Raw genomic sequence first — 17,102 nt, 5'->3', positions numbered from 1 at the left:
ACAAACCATTAATAAATAGAAACAGCATAGAAGGTCATATATATATATATATATATATATATATATTTGAAGTGCATTTAGGCTTTCTTGAGCATTAAGTTTGATACAGCTGCGATTCTAATCTACAAACAGAAGATTGGCATTGGTATTCAAAATTTGTTTTGCAGAAGTCGTTAAAGCTTTCTTGATAATCGGCATTTTGTATTTAGAAATATGTTGGACACAAAACGCGTACAGAGGGAATTGACCCAAATACAGAAAGATGATGAGAGTTCATCAGGAATAAGTATTGAAGTTTGCGATGAGAATGACATCTCACATTTACGTGGAACAATTGCAGGGCCCATGGACAGCCCATATGAAGATGGTTCGTTCCAAATTGACATTCGTTTGCCAGATGGGTATCCATTTGATCCCCCCAAAATGCAATTCATAACAAAAGTGTGGCATCCAAATATCAGCAGCCAAAACGGTGCAATATGCCTGGATATCTTGAAGAACCAGTGGACCCCTGCTCTCTCCTTGAAAACCGCATTAATCTCTTTGCAAGCCTTGCTGTCGACACCAGAGCCCCGTGATCCTCAGGATGCCGTTGTAGCAAAGCAGTACTTGAATGACTACCCTACATTCCTCCTCACTGCGCGCCATTGGACATAGTCTTTTGCAAAGACGGTAGAACTTTTGACGGAAGAAAAGGTTTCAAAGCTGGTTGAGATGGGTTTTGATGAAGATGCAGTCAGATGCGCTCTGCTCCAATTCAAAGGAGATGAGAATATGGCACTTGAGAAGCTATGCACTGGCTAAGATAGAAGGTCATTCAGGAAGTTTTTAAGATTTGCTTCGAACATGCTGGACACACGACATAGATCTTTTAGAGAATTACCTTTTGTTGTTTTTGTATTGTTTCAGATAAAACTATTAAATTTCTCTATAATTTAGACCAATAAAAACAATGAGAGTGTTATTAACCATAAGCACTCGATAATTTTAATATGACGCATCTATATATGTGTGGTTTTCAAATGATTATTAGTGATTAATAATAATGATTAACTTGGTAATCATAATAACTATTATTTTTTATCTGTATGAAATGGTTCACAAATCATAACACTATATGATGGGTGACTTCTCAAAGATAGCAATAGCATAATTTGACTTACTGTATCATTTTTTTTGTTTTAGGAAAGTATCATCTACTTATCAATTGATATACTAAATGATGTTGTCCATTAAATAATTTATTCATGATTTTTTGAATTTTTATTAGGGAAATCAAATATTTGTCTACAGAAATTTGATATTTCAACATTGATAAGGAAAGTATCTTAAGTGGTTGATGAGAAATGTTAGAGATCAATTTGATATATTTCTTCTACAAAATTATAATAATGCATACGTTTATAAGATGATAAATATGAAATGAGAAAAAGTTGTAATGGATAGTACATTTATGACTTTGGATGGTCAAAAGATTTTGTTTTAAATGCATTGCTTGACTGCTCATACTGTGGTTAGTAGAAATTATTATCTACCAACAAGGTTGTCCTATCCATTGATTTTTAGGAATCCTTTTGATGTAGGCTCTTGTGGAATAGAGACAAAACATCCCTTGGGGACTATGTCAAGAAAAAAACATCCGACAAAGCCAGTTTGAAATCCATCTCGTGGTGATATAAAATTGTCTACACATAATGATACTCCAACAGTTACGGAAAAATCCGAAAATCATAGTCCGCCTCCATGGTCCTCATTGCCGTACTTTGGGCCTATAGACGTTTCAGAAATCTCTATATGAGGTACGGTTGTATCGCTGGTTTATAGAAGGAAAATATCACATTTTAGCTTGCCATTATTAAACAGAATTGTTTAACTCGTAGGTCTAAGAAAAGGTAAAGATGGAGGGATACAGAAAATCGCATTAAAGATCAGGGTTTTCGCTGCAAGATCTGGAAAAGAAATAAAAACACTCTTAAGAGTTTTATATTTAATAAAAAGAAACTAGGAGTGTTATATTTACTAAGGTCAGGTCTCCCCAGTTAAAGAAACAGATGGGTCACAAGTAAGATTTTATATCTCAAGAAGGGTTAACATGTATTTTATAAGATTTACTAGCAAGGATCAAATGTTGTGCATTCCTCGTGGCAATCTATCTGAAGCTAGTTGTATATCTTTTTCTTATTAGTACTTGTCAGTAGTAGGCTCAGTACTATTGTGTCATTTTTTGGATTACTCATGTTAACTTATTATTAAATTACCTCTATTCTACCAATAAAAATTCATTTCATTCCATATTTTTCTATAAATATTATGTTTATGAAGAAATACATGTCAATTTTTTAACTTTAAAATTTATATACATTAATTTTCTAAACTTTAATTGGATGAATGGATTAGAGTCTTATATGGAGATTTGTGAGTTTGTGATAACTATCATTTTATAGAATATTTGTATTGTTTCTCTTATTCCTAATTTTTGGCACATTTATTTATTTATTTTGTTCAAAGTGATTTTTGAACACTTCAATTATTGTATATAGATTTTAGAATAAAAAATTATATATTATAATAATATAATCAATTATTTTTATTTTTTATTTTCTAGAACTATTATAAATAGTTTGTTTGATTATAAAGAAATAAATTGAAATAATATTTTTATATATTTTAAACATTACTTTAATTATTTATTACAACTCTTAGGTGAGTGTTATTCCCTCCAATTCTTCAACTTTTATTTGAAAGATCTATAATATTTTATTATATTAAAAATTTTAATACCATTGTTAAATGTTTTATATTGTATTTATTTCATTCATCCACTACTAATATTTAATAAATAGATCTTTCAATTATCCTTATTTAAATTTTAATATTATATTATAAAATTTCAAAAATAATATATTATAAAACAAAATTGAATACATTGTTTTTTCAAATTATGTAGCATAGTACAAAAAAGTATTGTTTCAATTATTATATTTAATAATATATATTGTCAGAGTATTAAAATTAGTATTTTCTTATGTATTATAATGTGTGAATCTTATGTGAATTAATGTGTTGGTTACAAAAATTGATGCTTCTTAATTTAAACAATTTGCCACAACTACATGATTGTACAAAATTGATTATATATAAAATATATAAAATTATGAAAGTACACATTAATATATTTGATATGTATAATAAACATATAATAAAATTACAACAACATTTATATCAAAATTAAAACTATTACTATTAAAGGCAAGTACTAAGCCACTATGTGGCACTTGTTAAAAAATGTTTAGAAATATTGAATAAATGAATCCATGTTTTGTGTCTCACATTATGTATATTGGTTAGATATAAATACTCGTACAATGAATGTGTTGTACAAAGAATGTGGTGTTGTACAAAGAATGTGATGTATAAAGCATATGACTTATGCCAAGTTTCCTAATCTATCTTTGATGATATGTTAATATGGGCATTTTATTTTTTATTAGAACTTTCAATTATACAAAAAATAAAGTTATCACTCTTCAACTATTATAGTTAATGAATTTTTTGAGAGGTTGAGGAAGAAGCTATACATTTCATCAAAAGATGTATCAATTACATCTTCTAGTTTGTTGAATCGACAAACATTACTACTATAATTTTTCAACTCCCATAATTTTAAAACTTTTTAAACTTATTATTGTAAAGTATATGAAATATTTAAATTTAATCTTAATTATAAATTTTTTAAGAATATTTTTTCTTTTTAAAAGGAGAAATGGAAAAGACAAATAAATAATTTCTAAAAAATTTGGCATTTTTCTATTGTATATTTCCAACCTCCCACCCTTTTCATTAAAGTGAAGGTTTACCATAAGAAGATAGGTTTAATTTTATCTTCTTATTTAACTCTCCACAATAAGATTTAGGAGCCACATTGGAACATGTAATTAGTTTTACTATGTAATTTTGGAAAGATTTAGATGGTTTAGTTTTGATGGCTAACTGGATAGAAGAGAAAATTTTATGCAACACTTATATGTTGCCTTACCTAACTAGCTAGCCATCAATTAATTGAAAGCTAATTGATTGTAATTGAATAAAAATTAAGCTTTAAAAAAAAAAAATGCTTATTGATATGTTTTATATCCTTCTCAAGATGTCTATTTTCATAATCCTATAATTTTTATCACCGCATATTTATGTGACTCTAAGAGGTGTGACAAATGATTTGAGACTCTTGATTTGCTTCATTTTTACTTCCATTTCCTCTCCACAATTTTCATGATTTTAATTACAATTATATTTAGTCTATTTTTTTTTTTTTTCTAAAATGTAAATGAATGTCATTTTTTTTTTTTAAATGGAAAATATTTACATTGAAGATTGTTGCCACTATATAAAGCCTCTTAGCTTAATAGGAAATAATGTAAATAAGGTCCAAAAAGAGTTCAAAATAAAAATCAACACAACTAAAGAAAAAATGGATGGTGAAAGAGGAAGACGATAGTAGAAGCAAAGAAAAAATAGATGGTCAAGGGGAATTAAGATTATATATTTGATTGAAACAACATTTTGTTGTTATTTATAATAGGTTTGGGCATTTTGAGAATGATTACTAATTGAAATAAGATGACAAATAATAAAAATAATAATTATGATCAATAGGGTGAAGAGATTTCTTTGCAAAATAAAAAATAAATGACCAAGTAATTAAGAGGATTAAACACTAAGAATAGGTAGACATTTTGAGACTATAAAGTATACTTACTAAGACAATAACTAGATGAGGGATATCAACATAGGAAACATGACAAAGAAATTAGGAATGTATGAGATTATTATATAAAGGTAAACACAACTTGAAAAGGAAACTAATAATGTAATAGAATTTTGTGTACAAATATTAAAAACATGTTTAGTAAAAGACAAATTTCAAATAAAGTAGATGTAAGAAGGAGCTATATAACCAATAAGGGCCAAAGAAGTGTTGAGAAAAAAGAGAGATAAAAGAAAGAAGGTCAAAATAAAAATTGAGGAACAAAGAAATAAGAAGTAGTCAAGGAGGAAGAGGATAGTTGATTTTATAAAAAGAAATATCTATTTCTATTTTCAATAATAATCATTTATAATTATAGAATCATAAATCAAATGACAAATAATAAAAATGTTAACTATCTTAGTAGAGTAAAGAAGCTTCTTTCGAAGATTAGAAGGGACAAATAAGATATAAAAATAACAAATAAAAAACTAACTATTTACATATTGCATAGTCTCTTTTCTACTAGTTGTTTTACCAAAAAATTAAAAAATTAAATTTATTCAACTACTAGACATGAACTTGTAAATTCATATGTGCCAAATTTGGACATAATTATAGAATAAATGAAGTTTTTACAAAATGGTGTTATACAATGACTGTATGATATTTGCAAATTTTGTAAAGATAGCATTGTGAGGATATAAACTCACTCATAAATTAAGGAAGAAAATAAATAGATCTTTAACAATTATTTGTTCTTTTCCTATCAACAAGCTTTCATTCGTAGTGATGTTTTAGAAAATAGTTGATAGTTGATCTTAAAAATAACTTCTCAAACTTAAAATTATGTTCTTAACATTACTTATAATGTATGGGTGTTTTAATAGTTTGTTGGTATTCATTTACTTAATAATAGTTCAATTTAAGAAAAGAGGCAGAAAGAGAAAACCCTTAGCAAAAACTTAACAAGTCCACAAGAAGGAAAAGGGTTCCAGTAGAACTAACACAAAAAAACAACTTTACAAAAAAACCATAAAAAAAAATTTTGAAAATCATATTGGAAAACCTTATCACTACAAACCATTAGCCATATTAAACTAGCAACATAGTATAGACCTTCTAACAAAGACCATGACAACATCCACTACTAGTACACCAACTACTTCATCAGCTCCTAAACTTTTCCAAAAAGAAATGTTGTTTGGAGGTGCTAGAGGAAGCATCATGTTTGCATGTGCTTGAGGATGCATCATTAGTTGGACTAATATCTTCTTTGTTACTGATCAATTTGAAGGTGCTCGAGGATGCCTCCTCTCTCTTTTTTCTTTCTATCTTCCTCTTCTCTAGCTCCCTATGAATCCTATGAATCACAATATCCATCCTTCTTGAGAAACTTTCTATTGACACATGCGGTGCTTAATTTTCTCCCACAACTTGTCTTGTGACTCCTTCATGGATTCTAGAGCATTGATAATCTCATATTTCTCCCCCTCTACTAACACCATGGTGTAAATCATATCTAATATCCAGTCCTCTAAAATCTCTAGTTTTTCACTAAGGTCCATCCCCACCTCCATCATATCTGATACTTGACTCTCCAAAATCTCTAGTTTTTTTCAAAGGGCTCTCCCCACCTCCCACCAAGCCTCATCTCTTTTTCCAATAGTGGAGTGTTCTACCTTTCTTTCCAACTTTGTAAGGGCTTCTAGTTTGTTAAATTTTCTTACAATTTGTAACCGGTACAACAACCATTTAGTGATTTCTTTAAGAGTATCACAGGAGATATTTAAGGTACCTAAAAAATTATGCAAAGTAATAGGCAGACCTTCAAAATGTCCAAAAAAAAGCAATCTACATCAAAACCATTAATTTTTTATATTTGAAAAAATAAAATTATATATAAGAATGCACTCAAATTACAAAGTACTTATTCTACTTCCTTTAAATGAAGCTTGAAAAAGATGAAAATTGTAGTAATCAATGTTAATGAGGGATTCATGTAACTATTCTTGGAATCAAACCTCATAACAAAGAAATTTATGTTCTCCATCTAATTTAGGGTAAAATAACTTAAATTAGACAAATGTACATCATGCAAGATAGAGTGTACTATAAATTATTCATAATTAATGTGGTGATGGTTTGGTGCTAGCCAAATAGTGCAAAAAATAAATGTTAAATAGTGTGAAAAATAAATATTCATAGATGCAATAACAATACATATATGGACATACATTTAGATATATAACACTAACACATATAAATTTTAATTCCAATAGCCATAATAATAGCAAAACATGTTGGTGTAAATAAGTATTTACTATTTACACTTTACTTAAGTTTATTTAGGTTAATGCACACTTTATTATTTATTTATTAGTCACCTAGGAGTATGTGTACTCTTGTGAGTTGTCATGTTGACAACATAGGATTTAGCACTCTAATTATGCACATGGTGTAGGAGTAAGCACTTTATTTGAGCACATGGTGTCTACAACATCTACACACATGAGACACCTCATCATGCTTATCCTCTCATTGTGGAGGATATGTGCTTAGTTCTCATGCTTTTCTAGTTCTTTCTAGACACATTCTAGATGCATCTTAGAGGCCTTTATATATAGGCTCTCCTAGTGTGTATGTAGATTCTTGAGATAATATATTCTCATATTGATCATACTCTATTGGTCTACTATTGTGATTGTGCTTGAGTTCCTTTATCTTGGGTGGATTTTGCTCTAAGGCAAATTTTTACACAACACGAGATAACAAAGGTAGGGAAGAGAACATGGGAAAAGAACATGGAATAGTTTAAACTATTATAAACTTAGAAATAGTTTATACCTTATAATTAATAATCTCACTACAAATTTTCTTTTTTCTACTTTACCTAGTATTAATAATCGTGTTGCTAATTTTTTTCCCCATGATAAAAAGAAGTTCTAGTTCTAAAATGACAACTATAACCAATTTTGAGAAGTAGTTGAAATGAATGAATTCTTAGCCTTTATGATCTTAAGTGGGTACTTAGACCATTCCCTTATGATTTTTTTAATATATAATTAAATTACTGTAAACAACAGCAAAACATTAAAAAGCTCCTGATTAGATTAAAATATAATAAATGTTGGACACCAATGTTTATTTAGTAGACTTAGTTTGTACGCATATTTTCGTTAAGTAGAAGTTAAAATTAAAGTAGTTAGATAAGGACATAGGTTTAACATAAGGACATATATTTAATTTATTGTTTTCTATTTAATTCTCTTAAGTAAGAATTGGAAACTATATAGGAACATGTAATTAGCTTTATAAACTCTCATTGAAGATTTTGACTATTGGTAAAATTTAGTATTGATGACAAGTTGGATAGGAAGAGCAACCTTGCACCTAAAATGAACCATTTAAGGAATTACAACAAATGGTTCATTTAAGGTGCTTCATATCCAACTAATCATTAATAAATTTAAAACTCATTAAAAATAATTATTAATAAATTAAAAATAAAAATAAATATTTTTGATTACTCAAGAGATGGGACAATACCTATGTAGCTCTTAAAGTCAATGATTTATTATAAAAGTTAGCCAAAAAAATTTATGGATACAATGACTACAACATATAAATTAATTACTATCCAAAGTAAATGGGACAATTTACGGTTTTTCTCATTTTAAGCCTTATAGATACACAATATTGTAAATAGGTTATTGCATTTGCTGCATAGACGCTAGCTAGATGCCTGGGATCAAGAAGTTATGCATTGGCCAGAAGTTTTAAAACAAAATTATTGAACAATTATTAATTTGTTTGCAATTAAAATAAATAGATATAATTTCTATTTATCGTAATGAATATATTTTTCAAATCCTTGATAATAATTTTTGAAATTAAGTTTTAAAAATTCTAAAGATGGTTGACTTGACCAGTTATAAAGAAAATTTGCTTCCAATGGATGCAGTATCCGTCATGTGCGGGAATTAATAATACTAATTCAACTTTCAGAGGAAGAGACGTAAATATAGAAATCCTAATAGTTCAGAAACATACAAATTACTACAGGCGTTAACATAACGCACTTTGCTTTATAATATTGCAGGATATGATAGCTGACAAAGTGAGTGAAGAACCGGATATATTTGTTTAAAAATCTGACCCAATTGTCCAGCGCCACCTAGATAAAAGGACATGCGCTGCGTAATCCTCAACCTAATTGGAAAAGCGTAGGGTTTCCTCAAGATCGCACATCCCACTAAATTATTGCACTTATGAAGCATGAAATACATTTCATATTATCTACACGGAAAGGTATATCTTGCAGAAAACACCCATTTATAAAACAGAGAAAGATGAAATCGTCTAAACATTTAAAATACTTCAGCTTTGTAAAACACACTGTAACCTAAGAAAGAACCATATTTGTAAAACAAAGTGTAGAAGCGAGTGTGATGAATTTGTTCAGACGCTGAAAAGCTTCATAGACTAAGCATCCGTACCTGTTACAAATGCTTCTTGCCACCCACTACTCATTGACTCTTACTGTTTCTTTACCATAGAAAGATCAATCACAATCCTTATTACAGACTTAGAACACGATATGAGGAGGCGATAGAGATTGGTAAAGGTGGCAAAGGAATGGAAATACACGTAGAGATCTCTGCATTAAGTATTGGCAACGTGGGAACACTGAAAGTGGACTCACTCAAAAAGAAGCAGACACCATATCGTAATGTTGGATTGTGTGAGAATTATTTTATTATTTTTTATGGAAAACCGACATTTTATTAATATTTACTATGGACAATCTGAAAACCTTAGCTTGCTGAGTGCGCTTCATTTTCCCAATGTCATATCTGTGGCAACTTGAACATGGAGGAGTCCCTAGTGTAATGTTTGGTCGATGCAAATGCTTTCATCCTAGACCTTTTTTGGCTGTTCCCCATTTAAAAAGTTGATTATCAACAAACTTATGATATGGCGCACTTCACAAACACGTTGAACATTTTTGTCTACTGCGAATGATGTCATTTTATGTTGTTGATTATAAAAAGAAACGAATGTTATGTAGTGGCATGTACTATGTGAACATAAATGATGAGATATGTTAGAACATGTAGATATATTGCAATATATATTTAGTTTTATTTTAAATTATTGTACTGTACTATAGTTAAATTTTAGTATTTATTTATAACATATATGTATTCCAATTTTGATATAATAAATATTTTAGAAATGAGAACTTTTAAAATATATTATAAATAAATTGTTTGCAATTATATTAGAAAATGTAATATACATTTAATTCTATTAAAATATATTACATAAATTTAATACTATATCATTATAATTATTATATGATAGTATATTTAAAATTGTAATAAATGTATACATTATACTTTATATATAATAAATATTTTAGCATATGTAATTTTGGATCTTATAATATCAATCAAAATATAATAATATATAATTCAAATCTATATATCAATATGATAAAATTAGTATATGAATTGTCCATTCATTTACTTATATAATAAATTAGTCTATAATAAGTATTCCAACAAATGCAATTGTGAGATGTTATTATATTGTTTAAAAAATCATAATAATAGTATTATTACGAATTGTCAATATATTTACTTATATAATTAATAGCTTTATTGAATATAAATATATTGTATCACTATAATTATTATATTATACTAGATTTATGAATATAATTAATTTTTATTAAGGATTGGTATAAATGGTTTCCTAAAATTTGGCTGAAAAATATGTAATATGGAGAAGTCTCTAAGAAAAGGGCTCCTATAACACAAATTCAATCCAAACAATCATATCTCAAAAAAAAAAAGTTTCATAAATAATAATAATAAATAAGTATCAAAGCTTTAGAAATATTCAATTTATAAAAAAAAAAATGTTATTGTTGATTGGTTGTAAACAAATATAGTAATTGACAAATTGTAGAAACTAAATGTAATAATATAGCCTATGGAAAGTACAACAAGATGGTTTTGACTCATTGTTAAATAGTAGATATTGTTGAAAAGCATATTAAACAATACTTAGTGAAGTCATCTATATGAACATTAATTTAGATCTACTTCTATAAAAATAAAGGTATGAATGCAACAAACCAACCAACCAATGATAATGTTAAAGAGTAGAAATGATCTAACCATTTTATTTCATTTATTATAATAAAATATAACTAAGAATTGTAATTGAAATGTAAAGTACTATGTTATGTTGAATCATATTGATGGGTCTCCTTCTTAGTGCATTTAAACATATTGACTTGAAAAAACATGTACAAGATTTACATGGTTAAGGCTTCCTTAGTGTGGTTTTGTATATTAGAACCTTTTTATTATTTTTAATAACTTAAGTAAAGCCAATTCATCTCTCCCAAAACTCAAAAGTTGGCAATAATTTCTATGCATGGTTCATCGTTTATAATGGCAATCTTAAAATTGAGAATTAAATGCAAAGAAAACAGATTTTTGACATATGCCATCATTTATACTTTGACTAATGACATTTATGTTAGTGTAAATATATTAGTTATTAACTATAGGGTGCTTTTTCTATTTTCAAATGATGGTCACTTGTTATGTAAGCAACTTGGTTTTTGGTTTTCATTTCGTAATTATCTATTTCATTTGTATTCTTTTTGCACTACCTACTGTCTTGTTCTATAGAGAAGCATGGTGGATATTTACTACACACCTACAAGAAAATGATAAAAAGAGTATAAAGTTATCCGTAAGAAAGAAGGAAAGTAACTTAACTATAAGATTCACTCACCAAATGGGACCTCTTGGATGAGAAAATAGAGTAAGTGCTTAAGATAAACTAATGGAGATTGAAACTTTCATTTTATTCATACTTGAGACACCAATTATAATACAAGTTCTTGAAAAACTAAAATAAGTCCATTGGTTATCTTATTTATAACAAAATATTCGAAAGAAGCTTCCTATATTTAGAATCCTTCCATCCATAGTGATATATCTAAGACACTCATTCTCCATAGAAAAAGTCTTTCTTCAAAATGTTAATAGACATATAGAACCTTCTTGTACTTTATGCATAGGTAGATTTTTTTTGTATTGACTAGCTTACTAGATAATGGGTCATAGTTATCGCTTTTCATTAAGTGTTTATTAAATAAACTAGTCAATCTCCCTTTTTCATTGCACTCCCATATTGTGCTAATTTGTTCTTGCAATTGATTAATAGCACATGTCATTTTCACAACATATAACCATACCAATATTCCATAAAAAAATATTTACTATACTAACTTATTCTTGTACACATGTGACACTTGGCTACATGAACATCTAGCCAATAAGAACTTGGTCAAAATATATGGTTCCTAAATATATATGCTATCATTGTATTTTATTCAAAACCATAAATTTTTAACTTGGTATTATATTTCTAAAAAATCAAAATGTATAGGAAGTATCTATGTTTGTACAAGATAATGATTAGAATGGTCTTAAATAAATAAAATAAGAAAAATCATTAAACTATTATATAAAGTTAGTATCATATAGATCATTAATTTACCTCATTGTACCATTAAAATTCTATTCTTGGTGGACCCCCAACAACTATGTAATTTTTGACCCTATCCATTTTTTTTGAAATCTACATGAAGACTTTATGCAACACCTCCATTGACATAGCTCCAATAATATCCTTTTATTACTCTTACCTACTCCCATCACCTCACTTATTTTTCCATATCATGCTTATCAACATCTTCATTTATTCCAAGAAGTGGAGAGCTAAGGAGTTAAGGTTGAAACCCTAAAAGGATGCAAAATCATCTACTCTTATCTAAGATGATGTATTAAGGTGCTCTCCTACTAACCATGATGTAATTCTAAGGACAATATGGATCCTTAACTTTAAAGTCCTTAGAAATTCTAATTCATATTTGGGTAATTGATCAAAAAGCTTCATGTATTTCCATTCCAATCATATGTCCATAGTCTCTATATGTATCCTCTCTAAGAGGATATATCTTATCACTCAACTCTAGTTTTAGTAATTTTCAGCCAATCATAATAGTAGTTATGAGAATCTCTAGCTTTTGGCCTTATAGGTAAATGGATATCCACTACTTCTGGTCTATATTAGTAAGCTTTATTTTATTTGTTCAATTCATTTGACACCCAAGACATTTATTATTTTAATTAAATATCCTAAACATAGAGAAGAGGGATCCATTCTCTATGAGTTGTAACTGCATGGTTATGTAGGTATATTTCACACAGTAGATTGTTAGGTGGAAAAGGGAGGATTGAAAGGTAGAATAAAAATTTTGTGTGGTGTCAAGGGATCAACTAAGTCCCTATAAAATATGAGTCAAATATTGATATTAATAATTTTTCTTTGAGATACAAGGCATATACCTATATTGGTGGCCTATATTGCATTGATTCTAGTATCATAATTGTGATTTGTGTCATCTAGTCCTTTAACATAGTTATCTCTAAACCTCCTTTTCAACTATCTCCTAATATTTGAAATCAAATATCTTCTATAATTGTATCTTCTCCTATCTCTACATTTTCTTTTCTATTATCATTTTTTGGTACAAACTAAGATTGATTGTCAAAGGTGTGGGCATATCTAGTGGTGGCAAAGGTCCCTTTTTTTTAAATATTAACCCATTGAGAAAAAGAGTTGCAATGTTTTCATTATCCTATGTCCTCTTAGTAGGATTTCCAATGCATGACATGATTTCATTTTTTTTTTATTAACTTCAAACTTATGTGCAAGTTAAAAAAATATTTTTTTCTACCACCTTATTCACAATATCCATATTAATCTCTAGATTTTCATAAAATTATGCTTACCTGAAGCTGAAGGAATATATCCTTGAACATTTTTTACTATAACAAAAAATATTCTTATAGCATGACATCCTTGTTATCCTCAAATTCAACAAACTCTTCATCAACATCCATTTCACTAGAGCTTTTCCTCTTCTTTTAAAAATATATTTTTTCTCTTCCATGTTTGAGTTATTTTGCTCATTGCCAAACACATTTTTAAGAGTCCCTATATATTCAACATCTTATACTTCATCTTCCTTATGAATAGTCTATCCTTTTTTCTCTACTAAGAAATTGTATACTATAGTATCACCATATAATTCTAAATTGCCTTTTGCAACATTATCATCAATCTAGGAGTAGGAGAGAAAACTAGAAAGCTAGGGTTTGATGAAGTAGTGGGGAGAAGTTGGTGGATTCTACTAAGGATGATGGTGATGTTGATAGATTTTATGTGCTGCTATGTGGGCTTTGGTTGTAGAGTCCATTGATCATCTTTTCTATAGGGATGCCTTGTGGCCATTAGTTGGGGTCTTGGGGCCTCATTCCCTTTGCTCTGTGTTTGTTCTTTTTAGCCATTGTTGGTGCCCTTGTCCAGGAGCTTGCACAAAGACAATTTTTCTCTTATATTATTTCAGAGTTAAAGTACGACATGACTCGACATATTTTTTCCTTTTGTTGGACCTTAGGTTTTTAGAAGGAGAACAAGATCAAGAATAAGTTAAATGTACTACTTCTTTCTTAGCTTCTTATTCAATTTCAATACATCTCGCTGACCCAAACCCCATGGCCCTACTTAATTTTTTTGAAATAAATTCATTGCAATAAATTATTAAGTGTTTGTGCAAAGATAACTTACTGATAATAGATCAATAGTGAGTTTGAACTATCTCACCAATAGTATCTTATTTTGATAATTTTATTCAATCACAATAGGTGTTCCGAATGGCTTTATCTCATCAAATCAATTAAGAGTTGTTGAGGAGATCTAACAGCTCAACAAGAGACCACACCTATGGAGATTTCTGTTGATAATTGGCTAATAAGGATATGTAATCAATGTCATTTATGGAAACACATGATGTACATTCTTACAAGAAACCTCAAAAATAAAGATACTTAGCTTTTGGTACTAAACAAATTGTCCAAGTATGAATTTGTTATACAACAGTGTATTGTTTTGTTTGTAACATGTTGTTGATGTCATATGATGACTAGAAAAGTTAGATGGAGATTGTAAACATGTTAATGATGATGTGTATAATCTTGAAAGTTAGTATAGACTATACAAAAAAGAGATATTTGTGTTTAAGAAAAATAGGACAGTGGAATTGAAGGAAAGGATTATTTTGTTTACAATATAATTACTTGTCTAATGAGGGCCGACATCCTAGATGTTCACTTTAGGTTGGAAAAATTCACTATAGTCTTAGCCAACCTATTATAAATTTGTGTGAAGGCATGGTATTTATGCAAAGGACATCTTGAGAATTCAAGTGTTCTATCTTGGAATTATGATGTAAGTTGTGTGAATATTGTGATATGAGAACTTACTGTGAATGTGATATATACGAAGTTTTTTAAAGCTATTTTGTGATCTGATATCGAGCTAAAGATTATAAATCAGTCAAGATAGAAGTTATAGTACTTATTTTTTGAAGTCTGATTACTTGTTTGGGTAGTGAGCTCTTCTTGTTATTGGAAGTGCATGTTTGGGCAATGTGCTCATCTTGCATCTACTGTACTACAACTCCTAACAAGGTTGGAATCTCCCAATAGGGATTCAAGGTCTCCTAACAAGGAATCCTTATACTAAATTTGATTGTTCACTCCTAACCAAGTCCATCCTCTAACAAGAAACTTATATATTAGTATATTATTTAGTGAGTATCATCCCCACCAGTGTTTTCCCTTGGCTAGGATTTCTCTAGTTAACAAAATATGGTGTTATGAGTTATTTTTGTTCAAGGTTATTATTACTATTTAGCATTAATTTATTAATTTGTTATGTATGGTTTAAAGTAAGTAATAATATCTATTTGGTGACTAAAGTTTGTAGATTACTAATTCACCCCACCCCCTGCCCCCCAATAATCCCTATTTCTAACAATTGTATCATAACATAGTAGCTTTAAAGAGGCTTAATAGCTTGAGTAGGATCCCTATGGATACGAAACAATTGATGAAAAACCTTGAAGAGGCACTTAAACAAATTGATCTCCTTATTGAAGAAAGAGATAAATTGAAAAATAAATATGAAGACTCCAAAGTATACACTGGAAAATTAAAGCATAAGATTGAACATCTCAAATCCAAGTCTGAATCAACTGAATCTAAAACTAGTGATGATGATTATTTAAAGTTGAAGATAGAGTGCAAAATCTTGAAGCATGAATTGAATATTATGAATCTAAAGCTCACTTTGAGAAATGATAATGTTGAATATGATTTAAAGACTAAAAATGAATATTTGAGATCAAGTTTGGCAAAGAAGACATCTGAATTTAAAATATTGAAAGAGGATCATGAAGAACTTCAAAAATACAATACTATTGTGAAAGGTGAATTAACATAGAGAAAGAAACAACTTGAGAAGCTTTATTCTAGCAGAGAAAATCTTGATGATTTAATGTCATGATAGAGACCTACTTATGATAAGACTAGTATTGGTTATCTAATTAATGTGTCTATGAAGAAACCTGAGATTAGATTAGATCCAAAAGAAAAAGATTGAATCTAGTCAATCCTCTAAAAAACCTAAAGAAGTTGGACAAGACAAGGAACTTGAAATTTTGGATGAACCAAAGCAAGTGGAATCTCCTAAGGAAACTAGGTATGAATTTAGAGGTAAGTGTTTTTCATGTAATAAAATATGTCATATGAAAAGAGATTGTACAAATAAGTCATTTGATCATGTTAAGGATTTTTATTGTCATAATTGTCATGGTATGCATCATAAAGCAATTGATTGTAGGAAACCTAAGTATGATAATGATAGAAGGAATAGTAGAATGTCCAAAAATTCTAACCCTATAGATACAAGAAGATCCAATGAAAGGACATTGAGAGGAGGAAGAGCTTATGAAGATAGAAGATAATCATGTCTTATAAGTGTGACAAGTTTGGACACATAGCTCAAAACTGGCATGAGAAGTAGACCACCTATATGTCAATTATGCAAAAACATCAGACATAAAACAATGTATTGCAGAATGGATAGAAATTTCAGAGATAGAAAGAAAAATAGAAGAAACTTCAAAAATAGAAGGAATGATGGAAGAAATATCAGAAATGATAGAAGGAACCAGGAGAGGAACTCTAGAACTAATAATGACAATGAGGAACAAAGAAATGTAGTTAGTGAACTTCAAGAAGAACTTAATGAGGCATTCATAAAAGGATTAGACATCTCAAAACATAAGTTAGATGATTGTGACATAGGAAGATTGAAGTTAGTTATCAAGTTTGATTCAATTAAGTTCAATTAAGCTTGC

The 17,102-nt window shown here is 28.8% G+C and overlaps 1 pseudogene; it reads left to right on the top strand.

The window, feature by feature from the left end:
* The first annotated feature begins 213 nt into the window (after positions 1 to 213).
* LOC149566329 (ubiquitin-conjugating enzyme E2 27 pseudogene) lies at positions 214 to 804 on the top strand (annotated as a pseudogene).
* The last annotated feature ends 16,298 nt before the right edge of the window (positions 805 to 17,102 follow it).

Source organism: Cupressus sempervirens, chromosome 3 (genome assembly GCF_028749045.1).
Source record: "Cupressus sempervirens isolate cs-2001-9-10 chromosome 3, ASM2874904v1, whole genome shotgun sequence".
NCBI classification, from domain to species: domain Eukaryota; kingdom Viridiplantae; phylum Streptophyta; class Pinopsida; order Cupressales; family Cupressaceae; genus Cupressus; species Cupressus sempervirens.
Note: the sequence above shows the minus strand (reverse complement) of the source record. Positions and strands in the feature narration are given on the sequence as shown.